Below are 19,236 nucleotides of genomic sequence, written 5' to 3'. Positions count from 1 at the left end.
GTCGATACGAAAAAGTCAAATGAAGGTATGTTGCCAGGCGACAGGAAACATCAAAACAATGTTTACACTACAGTACAGTCTTTCACCATTCAGACAATTTCTTCTGAATCAAAGCCGAAATATTGTCAACGTAGACTCTAATAAAGTCTTCCAATGTTTTAACTCGTCAGTCAAGTGCGCATGCTTGTTCTGACGACATTGCGATGATCTGACCATAACGAGGCTTTGACGTGTGTGTCCATGTTCGGCACGTGCAAAGAACTTCAGTATCAGCGATATATGTGATATGTAATCTTAAGTTTGGGTACACATTGATTACCAAGAATTTCTACTTATTTGACTTATGAGAAAGATTCAGTCGGATTCCCTCCATTAGCCTGAGTGTCTGATCGATCGATAATCAATCGCGTTGTTGATTGGTTGATTGGATGGATCGTTAAGATATGATTGGTAGATTTGGCGGAGAGTTTCTTAGATTCGGTGATTATGTTTTTACATTGGATAAATCTTAAACTGAAATAATGTTATTCTTTAGTTAAATTTTATGATATATCACATATTGACATATTACGATGTTGTATCATTATCGATATGCTTCAGACTAAATCATCAATATCAAGGATATTTCGTAAATCGGGAAAATAATTACTTTCTTCTACGCAAGTGATTGGCTTGGGCTAGGGTGGTCGATATATACAGATAAAGTGAAATAATAGAAGATTAATGGATTCTACTAGCAAGAATTTCTGGTTCGTGAAAGTTGACAAATGGAAAATAAAAGTATATTCAACACATCTTAAAAAAATAACAATCACGCGCAGAAATTTCCCACCTGACGTTTTTGTTTATAAATCTATTATCGACTTATACAATCTACAGCATATGATACTGGCCATATATCATAACGTAATATGGTCGAGTTCTGTGTTATGATATATATATATATATTAGAATCTGAAATATCTATTATTTACATTATGATACAATGTTTGGAATCGATATATTATAACGTAAAATATTATTGGATCACGTTGTGTTTTAAGATAATGTGTACTTAGATATTGTTTGATAAAATCACTTTACTCTACGTTATACTGGTATATCATAACTCTATTACGTTATGTTATGATATATTATACACTATTATACTATTTGGTTACATTATATTACATAAATCAATTTATTACATAATATAATGTGTTTGCTCTATATATACTGAAATCAACTACTTTTTTTGCTATATATGTATAACATATGGTGAGGTACAAGTTCTTCGGGTCAAATATTTTTGACAATATAGGAAGGCATGGAGATATCTGTATGATATCATACTATATTATTGAGTCACGTGTTATTATAGAGGTCGACATAGGATGTACTATTATATCTAACTGGGTCACGTGTTGTAATGTTAAGTAATGTATTGGCTGCATTCCATTGAATTTTAGGTGCAGTCGACGTAAAACCTGACGTTCCATGTTTTTTTTTACGATGTCGTTTGAAATCTACCGTCATCTTGTGTTACAGTTTACAAGAGATGTGTTTAACACAGTTTCTATACGTTTTAAGTCACACAAGTGATCACATGGGGATCTCAGGCGCCCATCAGTTGGATCTTTTCCCTTTGTTTCTCTGTATTAACGCTAATTTAATCTAATGGAAACATCTACAGAAAGGGCAATACTTCTCAAGATATAGTGTTACCATATTTACCAACAGTTAGACCATGGCAACCATATGCCAGTTATTTTCATAGACAGTTTTCAAACAGGGACCGTTAGTAACCTACTTGTGAAAACTGAACAGAATCTAAACCGATTGTCTCAAGAAATAGCGATAACAAAATATGACTGTAAAATTCAAAGTTTGCCGCCTTCGGTCAGTGTTTCAGTCCCAAAATGTATCACGTACAACAAAGAAATACACGGAACCCACATTAGAGAATGATTTATCACCAGGAAAACCCACAAAGGAAGTTTAATTTGATGTATTAAGTATATAACAATAATAGATTGTAACTGCTAAATGAAAAATACACACTGTCCCAAAACAAACAATGCAAACACAAGGACTAACTGGAATATAAAATGTCATAATGATTTAACTAGCAGTTGTCAATGAATAGCGTTAAAAGATCGCACCTATCAAAATCCAAGATGGCCAACTGCCGGCCATTTTGTTTTTCTACTCAGTCTCGAAAAATGAGTTCACATCTAGGGAGCCAAGGGGAACCAAACTATGAAATTAGAGAAAGATCCTTCCAGTAATTCTCAAGAAATATCGATAACAAGAATTGTTTAAGTGGTAGGACAACAGTCTGAAGATGGTGGTTTTATAAAATGTTTCTGTGTAAGGAGACATTTCATTTTTGTGGGGTTATGTTTGCTGAGAAATTTTAGAATATGAAATATTTCTTCTGTTTCATCGAATGCATGTCATCTTTCACACACCTCCGTTAAGGGGTTTGGCCCCTTGGCCTTAATTGTGTTGTGGGATTGTACAGAATTGTGAGATTTCCGATGATGATAGGGTTTCGTTATTGTAATTTTCGTCGCTTTACGTGTTGTTGGCTGTGTGATATAAATAGGTACATATACATTGTAAATTAAGTATGCAAGAGCACTCAGTCGTACCCGAACACTTGCATTGACCTTTTCAGAGTTTTAACGATTTGAGCGAGACGAAAATAATTATATTGCGTTTCGTTTCTGTTTAATTTCAACTTTTAGTAATACCCGCTTAGAGTTCCTTTACTCGGTGGCATTCGTCGTCCATTAACGTTGTCATGGTAACATCTTTTTCTCAATAGCCATTTTGTTAAAATCAATTACCTTGACCCACTTTCAAGGTCACAATGGTAAAACATGTCAAAATATTTAATCGTCTTCTCAACAATCAAGATATTTGGCCTTTAGCATGCTTAGATTAATGGTTTTAACTCTTTATCAAGATTACAGGGGTCTACTCTTTGACACTCAGGAGGTCGGGGTCACAATACTTGGCGCCTGTAGCATTATATGATAAAAGGCCATCGAATTTGTTCAATTGAATTACCTTGACCCAGTTTGAATGTCACGGGGATTAAGGTATTAAAATCTTTAAGCGACCTTTTTGCTAATCTGGACCCCTTAAACAGAATTATTTCACCTGCAATTTATGTACTGTAAAAAGGGATATGGCGTTTGGGATAAAAGTTACCAAATGAAATTCATACATGTTTCTTCCTAAGCTACAGAGAAGGCGAGTTTCTAGTTTCGTGTTGACTAGGGTAAGTGTAAGACTTGTATTGTAATGAGACGAACGAAATCGATATAATATTTTAAAACATTAGTTATTTTTTTCATTGCACCATCGTTAATGCTATTTCGTAAGATCAGATACACACTAATACACCACTATCGTGGATAATTACAGTGTTTCTACGAAGATTCGTGGACATTTTTACGCATTGTTCTATTCTGCATTTGACGGGAAATTGATGAGTCAGCATCTGATAGAAAAATATTTAATCCATTCTCGGCGAACACTTAGAAAGGAACACCGTAAGAACGAAAATTGTTAGTAAACTGTTTTCGAGGCACCGTGTATATGCGAAGTCATCACTAAGTGCGAGTCTGTTTGTCTGATCACCTCACACCTAAACCTGCTAGCAATTTCAGTGTATCTACCTCCCTGAAATCGCCTGGAAACCTGCTGACAAACTCGACCTTGTCATTGTAGGGAGTACTTTGTGGGTCGGTCGATAATCGTTACTACATCCTAGTACTTACAATAATTGATTATTTATATGTTATATGATGTAGTAATATGACACGTTCACTCTCTTACTTCCTTGGTGAGTTTTACTGTCCCGACTTTTTAATCAATCCCCGTGGCAACCGATTTCCTAGCATACATGTCCATTATATGTTGCGAAACGAAGCCGACATCAATTTCATGTTAAAAATCTATTTTACCGCATACTCTTTTTTTCTGGTCGTTTCTTCGTGCGAAACTATCACTACAAAAATTTCTACCTCTGTCCGTCTGAAGAATTCTTTGAAAAACAATGACATTCCGGTGACTTTGCGCGCGTTCGGTTAAATTTGTTAACCAGTTTTAATCCGGCGTACTTACTTTGATCCGGTGTAACTGCTTTAAATACGCCCCAACCTACATTTTATCATACTTTCCACATCACCGTCCCCTACCTTCTACACCTCTGCTACCAATCTATTACTGGCGTACAAAAACAGCACAATGTAAACTGATCTGAAATGAAATGTTTATACAGAAGGAATGAATTATAATCTTTATGTAGAATATCATTAAACAATACAAACAGAATTATCTCCCTACTAATGAGTGCAATAATATAAAAATTGTTTTATCACATAACCGCCTATTATACGATCAATTCGCCCATTTGATAATTTTGTGTCTATGACACTAGTAAAATATACCCTTGGGCGTGTTTCGTCGGCTGCGCCAGACTGTGATGCCATATTATGGACAAAAACGTATACAATAGTCTCCTTCACCAAGCCGCTTGATCACATCGTAATTCCAGCGTTTGTAGTAGTAGGAATTTTCACCTCTCTGGCGGTGTAAGTACTTCCGGTTTCAATCGTCATCAACATAAACATCATAAAAATGCATGTGTAGGATAGCTCGATCAACTGAAATGAAAATGCCATGGAGTGATTTCAAGGGAAAATGGAGAGGAGGGGGGGGGAGGGGTAAAGGAAAGATTTACACGGAGACCCATGAACAAGTACAAGGAGAATAAGACAACGTGTACCGGAAAAGTAAGTGTACCGGAAGAGTAAGTGTCGTCTATTTCATCGACGACCCCCGCCATGTAAATTTTGGTCAATCCAAGTAGGTAATGTCACGTTCCAAAATGAGAACACCCTAAACAACAACAGCACCAACAGGTATATAAACGGGTACCAAACAACATCCAACGTAATATTGCATGCGGAAATGGAATATTTTCTCATCCTTTACATTAACCAGCATCCCTCGAAATCATGTGCTGTGAGTTTGTCATTTGTCGACAAATGAAAACTCATGATATCAAGAATTATCCCTTAAAGCACCAATATACGTAACATTCACCAAAACTTTAGTGTAGAATTACACATAATTATTGAGATATTCTCTAAGATGCAGTTAAAATTAAGTTATTCAAACAATAGTTACCATTACTTTATGCATAAAGTATTGATATATGAGCAGTTGAAACTCGCTATTTGTAAACACACCTCCATTTTAAACACGCCGCCATCGAAAGTACGATTGTTGTCGAACACGTCGGAAAGTTCATGACCTGATCTCGCGAGAGTTGAGGTTTCTACTTATAGAGGAAGCACATGCAGATATGTCTACGGTAAGTTTTTGTTTACAAAATTGTTTGCGAAGTCTTGTCGTAGACTTGAGGTATTCCTGTGATAAACATTCAGTTTTTTGGGAAATTATTATAAGGAATAATTAGTTTAGACGCACAATTATAACGTAAGAATTCAGAACTGGCCTGATGTATGATTGGAAAGAAAGGAAGCGACTGGTGGACGTCTGTACTGTGTCTGCCATGTTCACACGCGGAATATGCGCATGCGCAATGTCATCGCTACGAGCGGTAATGTATGAATTATTGTGGGTCCCACATTGTTTATTTTCCGATTTTTTCAATTTTTATTTAAATTGAAAACAGTCAGTTTTATTTTGTTTAATTAAAGGAAAGTATTTGTTTTGTTACATATATTACGGGGAACATAAGATAAAGTTTGTTTTTTATAGTGATTTTTACGTATATTGGGGCTTTAATAATCAAATCAATTGCGATATGTAGATTTAAACCGCACAGATTGGGGGAAGAAGGAATGTTGCTCTTCAGAAATGGAAAATTTATAATAGGGAAACCACATAACAGACTTGGATCAGACTCTCTGTTGGCATAGATATGCAGAAAACAAAAATTGAACGTGACTAACAATGACGTTACATCATCAAATTAACAAATTAGCCCAGATTGGGGATAGGGGGATGCAGGGCTGTTGCTCTTCAGAAATGGAAAATTAACGAGGGCAACCACATCACAGACTTGCAGCAGACTCTCTGTTGGCATATGATATGCAGAAAAAAAGAGTTGAACGCGACTAACAATGACGTTAAATCATCAAATTCTTTTAAAGGCCTTATAAATCTATGGATAAAGTTTGATATCGTGTAGTGGCAGAGGCGATGGTACATTTACTACTCTTTAATCGCGCTGAAAGGTAGGGACGACTGTTTAATGTATCTCTGTCCTGAAATGAAATATCGTCTGCACGAATTAAAAACATGTATCCGCAGGATGGCTCTTCCGTCACATCAAAGGCAGAAAACGCAGGAATTATACGGCAGTATTACGTCATCACAATCAGAGCTTTGCATCTGCCTTCACTCACGAGTCCCTGATCGTACAAGGCATGTGGCCAAATTCGATATTTAATAAGAATTTCCCTTAAATCAAATATCATATATCGGGTACGGAGACATCATAAAAGCCGGTGCATTTGGAAATGTTACTCTGACTTGGCAAATAAGTAAAAGACGTCTGATGTTATCCGCCATTACTACAAAATACACTAAAATGAATATTTCCATTTATCAGTGCACGTGTCTTCCAAATGATTGCCAAACAGCACCGTTAGTCGTTGGACATATTCCTATAACAGACGCCGATGAAAGCCTGCACAGACATCGGCTTGTCTGGTCACGTCGATCTGATAAATACACTGACCCATACCATATATGTTTGATGACGGGTTTGACCCCTCAGATGTACTACTACAAAGATAATGTCTTCTCATACAGTTGGTTTCTGTTGTTTAAAACAAACGTTTGAAAGAGGGATCGATATTGTCGGACAGGCGATATATTGTGCACCAGCACAGTTGAATGTGTTGTCTACTGTTCCATCTGATGACCAGAATCATTTAGACTAGACAGGAACACTTGGATGTTTTACAATACACTGACGTCATGTCTTCACAGTCAATCGCTTTCCACTGAAGCCGTAGAATCTCATCGGGAGTGCTTACGTGGCTGATTGAATAGATTTGACAGATTATCGATAAATCATCATTATTGTATGTGGTTTGGTACGAAATAATTCACTTCATAGAGCAAATGCCAATATTGGATCTGGTACAAAATCAGATTGGTGATCTCTAATAGGATGAAAAGTCCTACATCCAGTGGCAATAGCTGTCACTACATACACACAGTGGTATCCAGAGAACCATTCCCTACCGGAGGCGTTACGGAATAACGTGCTTCGTAATTATATTTCATTATTTTCTTCCTATACCGTCTACTGCAGTAGGATATCCAAATAAATGAACACAGACTATATCTCACAGATAAGACATCTACTCCTTTAGGTGCATGTGGATACCAAGACCTATATAGGCCTTTACAAGCGGAGGAACTTCTACAAAACTCTATTAAGAATTGGACAAATTGGCTTCGGGACGGTACGAAGCCAGTTTCCTTGGGTACTTGTGTTTACATCGCACAGAGGTCATATGGTGTCAATACACCCTGTTATACCAATCTTATTGAATTCATATCTCTTATTTCACTTCTTACCATATACCTTATGTAACAGGTACTTTGTGAAATGAGAAATTTGATTTCAATAAGATTGGTGTAGCAGGACAGAAAGAGCATTACTTTATGTTATAGAGTAAAACCTCGTTTAATAAGAAGGTTTCTATCAACGATGGACATTTGATGATATTGCATACATGTACTTCTTAACAAATGTTCAACAACGTTGTTCCACTACAAGGGAAGTCGGGCGGAAATCGTGAAGCCTGCAGACTATAACGACAAGACCGTACAGGAGGACAGGCAACGCAGAAGTGAAAATGACTCCGTGACGTTTTCCATGTGACACAAAAAAGAAGCAAAACAAGATGTGATGAGAAGAAAAGAAGACCTCAAAGTATATCAAGGATACTGTGATATGTAATGGCAGCAAAATGAAGCCTTTCACAGTGACAACGGAATCGTGAAATTGGGAATTAGCCTTCAAGCGGCAAATTAACTTCAGCATACGTTATGGAAGCAGGCATGATTCGAAATGTGGAATATTCAAATGAGGCATGCTTAAAGAAAAGATTAAGGAAAGAGGTAGAAGATGTAGAAGACTCTGTTAGGGTTCTGGTTGGAATTTCGTTATCTAAAGAGAAATCATAATCGATAGATCTGAAAGTGACTTAGCAAGCCTTCATTTTCTATTCTGTTATACCTTTATATAAACTATAGATATACTCTTTTTCGGGGATTGAAAATTCCTAATTTCCAATTCTATTTGATATATTTTAATGTCTACCTTTACATTGCCTCACATAATTAAAGTCTTTGTGTTGAGTATTTACCCTCGTAATGAAGGATTCTGTCCCCATTCCGTACTTGATGGATCCTAATTAACGGCAATGATCGGGATGCTCGAAAAAGTATATGTGTTAAAATATCTTTATTATATATGAGCCATGAGTTGCATTTTTTGCAAAGTCCTTGTGCACCGAAAAAAGAATAACTGCTAAATCGTACGAATGGCCACATGCTAGTTTATACATAGTATTACTGGTTATCACCTGAACCGGAGAAACATTGCAGTCACGTAATGATGGTGAAGAATTATTCAGCAATCAGACGGCGAAGTGATGACGTCTGATGATAGACATATCTGACCTCTGGATATGATCATTTTATCGGGACATCTAAGCAATGAGCGAGGTAGGAGATTTGGATGATGAATCTGTCTGTGGAGTTTCCTGAAACAATCTGTGATATTATCGAAAGTATATTAGCAAGGAGCGGTAGTTTCTCAGTAGCTTGCACAGAAATAAAAAGTCAGTGTTGATGAAGCAAAATGACACGGAATGTTACTGTAAAGCATTGTTTCTAATAAAATAGTATCTTTTGTTACCTTTCGGTTCTTTGCAGTAACGTAGAATTGCTAAGTCTATTAACCATTCATTAACATACTTAAACACTAAAAGCTCATTGAATACAAATTATTGCTTGGTAATAGAAATCGAAGAAAGTGAAAACGTTTGTAAATTGATATAAAAAGAAGTGAGATCGAAAGGTATGATCCGAACGCAAATGAAATTCATTCAGTGCTTCGCTCAACCTTGAGTGACATGCATGTTGTAATGAGCATATTTCTTAGTTTTAACAAAATAAAGATCGTTCGAACCGAACATGACCAATTGTTAAAATATCTATGATGGTAATGACTGAGGGTAATGATATAGGGCCGGTTTAGATTCCCTGGGGAATATTACTGTAAAGGTCCAAAGGTAACTACTTGACAGCCATCTTGTTTCTTCAAGCATCCATCGCGGAGTAGTGGCAATTATGAAATGGCCGGCCTGACGGACGGACGAACAGACGTACGACACGCCAGTCTTGAAGTCGTTTTGACTTGTGATAATTACACTTCCTGCTTTTGTTAATATATTTGGAGTTTTACAGCCAATTTTCCCGTTTCCGATTGGCCAGATTAATTGCTATGCACCTAGTCGAATTTAACGTACTGTACGGTTTTTGTTACTGAATAAATGTCGAAACGCTGCGTCTTCTTGTTTCACAATATTGTCCCTACAGTCTGTCTTCTTACTCACTAAAATGGTAACATATGCTACACGTAATACTTTTTCTTTGCTGGGCAAATTTATACATTTTCATTGGTTCCTTTTGGGAAAATTTTATGATTATTGCCTCAACTAAAACCAACATTTGTTTTCTACATAATTATATGACAATCTGAGTATGACTCGCCGTTAAATATTGTACAATATGTTTTGCCAACCCCAGTACACTTGAGGTTCTAACTTATGTTTAGTGCGTGCCATACAGCTTCGAGAATAACCGTTATGGGTGTAGGGGTTGAATAAAGTGGATAAGGTGACATGCTACCGTGTCAATTCTATAACATTTTATAGAGAAATAATACTTAAACCTGAAACATTCTATCATAAACACTCAAAGGAAGTAGCAGAGAACTGCGATATCCTTTTTGCTTCAAACGCTACACTACTTTTGAAAACGCCTTTTGTATTACATGTATGCCTCCTAGGCAATCATTTACATTTATGATGGTATATCCGCACGGGCCAATTAAAATATAACGTGGGTTTTTTTTTTCGTGTGAATTCCTGATGAATCTGAGATGATATATGAGTTTAAAAACAAAAACAGCACGGATTCCAGAACATAACGCGCACAAATTTCGTTTAAAAATGGCCGTTTGAATGGAACCATTCTCTGAGTGCACCGTTCATGTACAAATTAGGATAGCGCTCTGAATTGCCGACCACACTAGAATGGGCTGTTGGTAAATGGAATGAACTTCTAGACAACAGCGTGAAAAATATAACAATTTCTGAGGCACAGAGAGGGTACAAGTGAAAATAACGACTTCCTTCTTAATTGGCTTTCGGGGCCCGACCACTTGTGTCTCTACAGATAGCAAATCGACAACATTAACACTAAGTACTGCTCATCTTTTTACTGTTGTTAGAACTGTTATCATTTGCAGTGTTTTCCTACTATCAATCATCCTACTTGGTATTTTTTCTAGTCCACCGATGCCCTTTTCTCTGTAGCTTTTCTATCAATGATGGCACAATATACAATATCGTTTAATTTGACATCGCAATGCAAATCAAATTATCGTTATCTACAAGTAAAATATGGAGAAAACAACATGGTATACGATAAAAACAAAATCACTATAGATAGCCTGTACCGCATAGAGATACCAACACACATAAAGCTCATCTAGCATGTATATAGCCAGGCGTGAACATTGATGGAACAAAATAACGAAGATGCTGATAAAACAAATACAAAGATAAATTCAATTACATTAAAAGCGATACTTACATAAGAATCAATAACACCGATCAGTTCCATCATAGCTGTTTATCTCCTTGTGGTAACCACCAGTTACACCATAACTGTCGTATCTCCCTTGTGGTAACCAACAGTTACATCATAGCTGTTTATCTCCTTGTGGTAACCACCAGTTACATCATAGCTGTCGTATCTCCCTTGTGGTAACCACCAGTTACATCATAGCTGTCGTATCTCCCTTGTGGTAACCACCAGTTACATCATAGCTGTCGTATCTCCCTTGTGGTAACCAACAGTTACATCATAGCTGTCGTATCTCCCTTGTGGTAACCACCAGTTACATCATAGCTGTCGTATCTCCCTTGTGGTAACCACCAGTAACATCATAGCTGTTTATCTCCTTGTGGTAACCACTAGTTACACCATAACTGTCGTATCTCCCTTGTGGTAACCAACAGTTCCATCATAGCTGTTTATCTCCTTGTGGTAACCACCAGTTACACCATAACTGTCGTATCTCCCTTGTGGTAACCAACAGTTACACCATAACTGTCGTATCTCCCTTGTGGTAACCAACAGTTACATCATAGCTGTCGTATCTCCCTTGTGGTAACCACCAGTTACATCATAGCTGTCGTATCTCCCTTGTGGTAACCACCAGTTCCATCATAGCTGTTGTATCTCCTTGTGGTAACCACCAGTTACACCATAACTGTTGTATTTCCCTTGTGGTAACCACCAGTTACATCATAGCTGTCGTATTTCCTTTGTGGTAAACACCAGTTACATCACAGCTGTCGTATCTCCCTTGTGGTAACCTCCAGTTCCATCATAGCTGTTGTATCTCCTTGTGGTAACCACCAGTTACACCATAACTGTCGTATTTCCCTTGTGGTAACCACCAGTTACATCATAGCTGTCGTATCTCCCTTGTGGTAACCAACAGTTACATCATAGCTGTTGTATCTCCTTGTGGTAACCACCAGTTACATTATAGCTGTCGTATCTCCATTGTGGTAACCAACAGTTACATCATAGCTGTCGTATCTCCCTTGTGGTAACCAACAGTTACATCATAGCTGTCGTATCTCCCTTGTGGTAACCAACAGTTACATCATAGCTGTCGTATCTCCCTTGTGGTAACCACCAGTTACATCATAGCTGTCATATCTCCCTTGTGGTAACCACCAGTTACATCATAGCTGTCGTATCTCCTTTATGGTAACCATTAGTTACATCATAGTTTTTTTCATCTAACAAAAATTTAAGTACATTATATACTTCATTGCTGTCACATAGTATGCTGGTTGGATACAATAAAAATATTAGTGTATGCCCAATAAAAAACTTAATTTCAAACAAAAACATGTGTTTTTACATACCATAATAACAGCAATGAATAATAAAATAGCTGCTATTTATATCACATTCATATACAATATACGATATGTGAAAAAGTGTACATAATAGCTGTTGTATCTCCTTGTGGTAACCATCAATTACACCATAGCTGTCGTATCTCCCTTGTGGTAGCCACCAGTGTCATCATAGAAAAGTGACAAAGACACTTTGTAAGGTAAACTAAGTGTGACAAGAGAGTTTTCAAATGAAAAATCTGTTTAAATAATTGCTGGCACACCTTCTGCAAATTTTCAAATAACTTTTAGAAACTTTTACCACAGATATTTCTAAGTTTTAATACCCCTACCCCCTTAATTTCGATGACTCCTTAGATTTCATGAAAATTGCATACAATAGCATCATAGCCAAACAGACTCTAAATACTAAACTCTTTGAAGGCTACATGTAGAATAGTAATAAAAATTAACTATTTCTGATATTTTCTTACCTTGACTTCTGACTTTGACCCGGATTATGGCCACATAATTCATTATGTAACAAAAACGAATAAGAAATCAAGTCCTTATTGCACAAAAAAGTTCATTTTTATCCTACTTTTCAAACAGTTCAACAAGCTTTGGAATTACAGAATCCAGAACACGCTTTGCGGAAGACACCGCGGTTTTTCATTACAGTTCTTTTGCACAAATATTGCTCTCAGACCATCTTCACCATCTCTTTGGAATATTTTTTTTAGATGTTGGAAGTTTTAGCCAGAGCCTGCAATAATTTTAGCAGTAGCATGTTTTTAAATGCCTTGTGATATTAAAGGATGTAAGGAAGGCATGTTTTTGCCTTTTCCGCGCTGAGATTAAGGGCATGAACGTCAACTCTTTGACTTCCGAAAATTCACGATCTTTAAAATACCAGCATTCGTCGGGATTATAACCGGAAGTGGTCCATTAGGGTGGGAATACCTTAAAAAGAAACACGGGAAATACTATATAAACAAGGGCAGTGATAGACAGACCCGTTCTAGAATTTTGGTAAATTTGTCAACTCAACATTAAGAAAAAATTATTAATTTGTATTAATTTGATTAATTAAAGAAATTGACGAGAAGGGTTATTTATATCTGTAATAAACCGGAAGTAGATATTTTCTGGTTCAGTATTTATGTAGATCGTTCTATGTTGACCCTGAATCAGGAACAGATACGCGTATTGACGTCACAGGGCCTCTTTTTTCAAATCGCCCTCGTTTAAACGTTCAACAAAACATCCCAAGACATTGGTTTATCAATTATTTGACCTTTCTCCGATATTTCCTGTCTGATTTTCCGTTTGATTTTATTTGCCGTTTGATAAACCACGCCACATAGCCTTTTAGATGTAGATATAGATGCCTTTCTCAGTATTGATCATTATCTATGAATCTCCCACAATTTGTCCAATCTGATAAACACGTCACGCCAGGGGGACATTGAATACCATACCGGAGTTGCGCAATGGTGTCTATAATGATGGTGTTGCTGGGAATGACGTTTGGATCCGTTTTGTCGTAGGGAATTATAATTTGGCTTCGTCTTACGAATGGTTTTATAGCCCCTCTGGTGACAAAGCGAATATTGAAAATGGCGCTGATATATCTATTTGCTTAAAAGGAATTTTAAAGAAACCCGAGTTTGCCTCCATATCTGTGGAAGCTTTGTTTATACTACTACAGTAAAACGATCCCTTTACAATGAAAATGTCTGTAAGTCAAAACTTTAAGGTGCGTTCGTACTTTTCTCTGACCCTCCTTGTTACTTACTATATGTATAAATTAATAAACATCGTTAAAATTAAAACTGTTAGGAGTTCACATGTCTTAATATGGACTGTTCCCCAATTTGAATTATAGATTTTACCTCTGCATCGGTTACAACGGAAACATATGTGTGCTCACCTCAATGAGAACGGTATGGTGGCTATTTCTTTTTTTTTTAGCAGACTACCGAACACTACTGAAAGTTCTGAAGTGTGTACACTCCGAACCCCCCCCCCCTCCCCCATAAGTACATGTACTTCAGTAACTAATTTAGATTTAAAGTTGAAATGATTAGGAATTGCCCCATTTACCACGAGATTAAAAACTGTTGCCATGTTTTCATAAAGTTCAATACCAGACGTCAAACGACATCATTCTCTAAAGTCACACGGCACTCTCATCTAACGCGAGACGAAACTTTACTTATACCTCAAACGACACTTTCCTCTAACATCAAACGACACTCCTCTAACGTCAGACGAAATTTTCCTTTAACGTCAAACGACACTACCCTCTGTCAACCATTTTCCTTTAACTTTAAACACTCCTCACTAAAGCAATCGACCCTCCCTTCTCACATCAATCGCCTCCTCCTTCTCTAACATCAACCGACCCTCCCTTCTCACATCAATCGCCTCCACCTTCTCTAACATCAATCGACCCTCCCTTCTCACATCAATCGCCTCCACCTTCTCTAACATCAACCGACCCTCCCTTCTCACATCAATCGCCTCCACCTTCTCTAACATCAATCGACCCTCCTCTCCAATGTCATTCATCCCTCCTCTCTAATGCCAATCAACCCTTCTCTCTAATGTCAATCGACTCTTCTCTCTAATGCCAATCAACCCTTCTCTCTAATGTCAATCATCCCTCCTCTCTAATGTCAATCATCCCTTCTCTCTAATGACAATCATCCCTCCTCTCTAATGTCAATCATCCCTTCTCTCTAATGTCAATCGACCCTTCTCTCTAATGTCAATCGACCCTTCTCTCTAATGTCAATCGACCCTCCTCTCTAATGTCAATCATCCCTTCTCTCTAATGTCAATCGACCCTCCTCTCTAATGTCAATCTCTAATGTCAATCATCCCTTCTCTCTAATGTCAATCAACCCTCCTCTCTAATGTCAATCAACAACCCTTCTCTCTAATGTCAATCGACCCTTCTCTCTAATGTCAATCATCCCTTGTCAATCATCCCTTCTCTCTAATGTCTATAAACCCTTCTCTCTAATGTCAATCAACCCTTCTCTCTAATGTCAATCATCCCTTCTCTCTCTCTAATGTCAATCATCCCTCTCTAATGACATCATCCCTCTCTCTAATGTCAATCATCCCTCTAATGTCTCTCTAATGGCAATCGACCCTTCTCTCTAATGTCAATCGACCCTCCTCTCTAATGTCAATCGACCCTCCTACCTAATGTCAATCATCCCTCCTCTCTAATGTCAATCAACCCTTCTCTCTAATGTCAATCGACCCTCCTCTCTAATGTCAATCAACCCTTCTCTCTAATGTCAATCAACCCTTCTCTCTAATGTCAATCGACCCTTCTCTCTAATGTCAATCAACCCTTCTCTCTAATGCATCCCTTCTCTCTAATGTCAATCGACCCTCCTCTCTAATGTCAATCATCCCTTCTCTCTAATGTCAATCAACCCTTCTCTCTAATGTCAATCGACCCTCCTCTCTAATGTCAATCAACTCTTCTCTCTAATGTCAATCATCCCTTCTCTCTAATGTCAATCGACTCTTCTCTCTAATGGCAATCGACCCTTCTCTCTAACGATCCTCCTCTCTAATGTCAATTCTCTCTAATCAACCCTTCTCTCTAATGTCAATCAACCCTTCTCTCTAATGTCAATCATCCCTTCTCTCTAATGTCAATCAACCCTTCTCTCTAATGGCAATCATCCCTCCTCTCTAATGTCAATCAACCCTTCTCTCTAATGTCAATCATCCCTCCTCTCTAATGTCAATCAACTCTTCTCTCTAATGTCAATCATCCCTCCTCTCTAATGTCAATCAACTCTTCTCTCTAATGTCTATAAACCCTTCTCTCTAATGTCAATCAACCCTTCTCTCTAATGTCAATCATCCCTTCTCTCTAATGTCTATAAACCCTTCTCTCTAATGTCAATCAACCCTTCTCTCTAATGTCAATCAACCCTTCTCTCTAATGTCAATCAACCCTTCTCTCTAATGTCAATCAACTCTTCTCTCTAATGTCAATCAACCCTTCTCTCTAATGTCAATCATCCCTTCTCTCTAATGTCAATCAACCCTTCTCTCTAATGTCAATCAACCCTTCTCTCTAATGTCAATCAACCCTTCTCTCTAATGTCTCTCTAATGTCAATCAACCCTCCTCTCTAATGTCAATCATCCCTTCTCTCTAATGTCTATCGACCCTCCTCTCTAATGTCAATCGACCCTTCTCTCTAATGTCAATCAACCCTTCTCTCTAATGTCAATCAACCCTTCTCTCTAATGTCAATTGGTTGTAATGTCAATATAATCCCTTCTCTCTAATGTCAATCAATGTCAATCACACTTCTCTCTCAACTTTCTCTAATATACCCTTCTCTCTAATTCAATCAACCCTCTCTAATGTCCACATTGCTCGACTTCAAACTACATCACTATATCTGATGACGTAAGCGTGTTTCCACAAGATCTGTAAATGATTTATATCGTCACCAGACACATAGCATTATTACTTGTAATTAAGTAATTGGTGACATACAATAACAAAGAAACCAATAACGATAATTGAAACAGAATTTTTAATTGAAAGTAGCTTGATTAAAACACATAAAACGGGAGTCATGAAACACTTATTGAAGGGATGAGTAACAATAAAAATGGACTCGCCACCTGAACCACTGAACGTTCACTGGTAATGACAGCAGATAGATATTTTGTTGATCGGGAGAAACAAAGTGAAATAAAAAAAAACTCTCTTTTTAAAAATCTATTATGGGTTATTTGACTTTATATACAATACAATTAATTGCCGCTATCGTTATAAAAACCTCTGACTGGGTCCTTGGAGAGTCACTCTACCATCATATTCTGCTTGGAAAATGAGTTCTTTCATGAATCAACTGGAGAAAAAACACTTTTTATTTTCTTGCCATTAAATCGTTTTCCGCAGTGCCATCATACAGGTGCTGGTCATGGTGATTCCCTCTAGTCTGATAACCCGTACACAAAATTAAGATATAGTGGCCTGTTAAAGCTTCCCACAATATAATCACTTTTTAAATTAGTGCAGTGTCCCCCAGGGACCATCAATACCATATAAGGGCATCTATTTAAACACAGGACACAGTAAACATTCAATAACTACCGTCCAATGAAACAGACTATCACATAAACGAAGAAAGCGCATGTACAGATTTTTTTTATTGGCAAGCCTGAGACACGAATTTGAAAATGTTGTGTCCTGATGCATTAGAAGGCTATAGGCATGTGCATTCACAAGTATTATCAGGAACAGACGAGAATATGTGAACTTCCCGTGGTATTATATGGACAAAGACAATATGTGTACTTCCCGTGGTATTATAGGGACAAAGACAATATGTGTACTTCCCGTGGTATTATAGGGACAAAGACAATATGTGTACTTCTCGTGGTATTATAGGGACAAAGACAATATGTGTACTTTCTGTGGTATTATAGGGACAAAGACAATATGTGTACTTCCCGTGGTATTATAGGGACAAAGACAATATGTGTACTTCCCGTGGTATTATAGGGACAAAGACAATATGTGTACTTCCCGTGGTATTATAGGGACAAAGACAATATGTGTACTTCCCGTGGTATTATAGGGACAAAGACTATATGTGTACTTCTCATAGTATTATAGGGACAAATACAATATGTGTACTCTACATGGTTTTAAAGGGACAAAGACAATATGTGTACTTCCGGTAGTATTATAAGGACAAAGACAATATGTGTACTTCCCATAGTATTATAAGGACAAAAACAATATGTTTACTTCCTATGGTATTATACGGACAAAGACAATATGTGTACTTCCCATAGAAGTAAAACACTTACTGGCTATAATTAAGTATTACATCACTGGCAAGTATTTATTCCTATTAATCAAACAAGACCTTGCTTAATCTTTCTTTTAGGGGCATTCATTTTTTTTAACACTTTCAATTTGAAAAAAGGTAATTTGTCAAAAAAAACCACCTTCAACATTGAAACCGATTACATAGTAAATGAAACTTCTACATAATAATACTACATTGTAATATGTCTGAATATGAAATAAAGGTCAGGTAGGGACAAGATACAGCTGGAACCAATGAAAATATAACACAGTAAGTAGGCCACATTAGCCTGTACAATATACAGGTATACCTTCAATCATAAGTATAAAACATGATATATATATCTATATACATAATACATTCAATATATTGATTGTTCTAAATATTAAAAGTATGAATTGTTGTCATGTATGTCATAGTAATGACTTCCTTTCACTAAATTATAAATCACACAACAATACTTGATCATTTTGCCTTCAATTTCATCCTATCTTTGGCAAGAATTGATAAAAAACAACTGTAGAAGAGTGAAACATATATTGGTCAACAACTAGAAAAATACAACTGAATTAACAGAGATATATCACAGTTTGTATAATAAATTGGTGATACATGGAGCTCTATGGTTAAAGATTTCATCATTAAACATATAGAAATTGCTGTCCATACCTGTATGTCACAATTACAGGGCAGTGCTGCATGTAAGGCACTAAACCCCGAGGATAGCTCTACTGGCTTCTGCCACACCTGGGGTATATAATCTGAGAACAGTTCTAACAACTGCCACAGGCATAAATATTCTGAGGGCCACTCTACCAGTTACTGCCACTACTGGGGTATATACTCTGAGGGCTGCACTACTGGTTACTGCCACTACTGGAGTATATATTCTGAGGGCCACTCTACTAACTACTGCCACTACTGGAGTATATACTCTGAGGGCTACTCTACCGGTTACTGCCTCTACTGGAGTATATACTCCGAGGGCTACTCTACTGACTACTGCCTCTACTGAAGTATATACTCTGAGGGCTACTCTACCGGTTACTGCCTCTACTGGAGTATATACTCTGAGGGCTACTATACCGGTTAGTAGCCCCTACTGGAGTA

The sequence above is a fragment of the Ylistrum balloti genome, unplaced genomic scaffold, assembly GCF_031769215.1.
Source record: "Ylistrum balloti isolate Yb309-2 unplaced genomic scaffold, AGI_CSIRO_Ybal_v1 Utg369772, whole genome shotgun sequence".
NCBI lineage: Eukaryota > Metazoa > Mollusca > Bivalvia > Pectinida > Pectinidae > Ylistrum > Ylistrum balloti.
Note: the sequence above shows the minus strand (reverse complement) of the source record.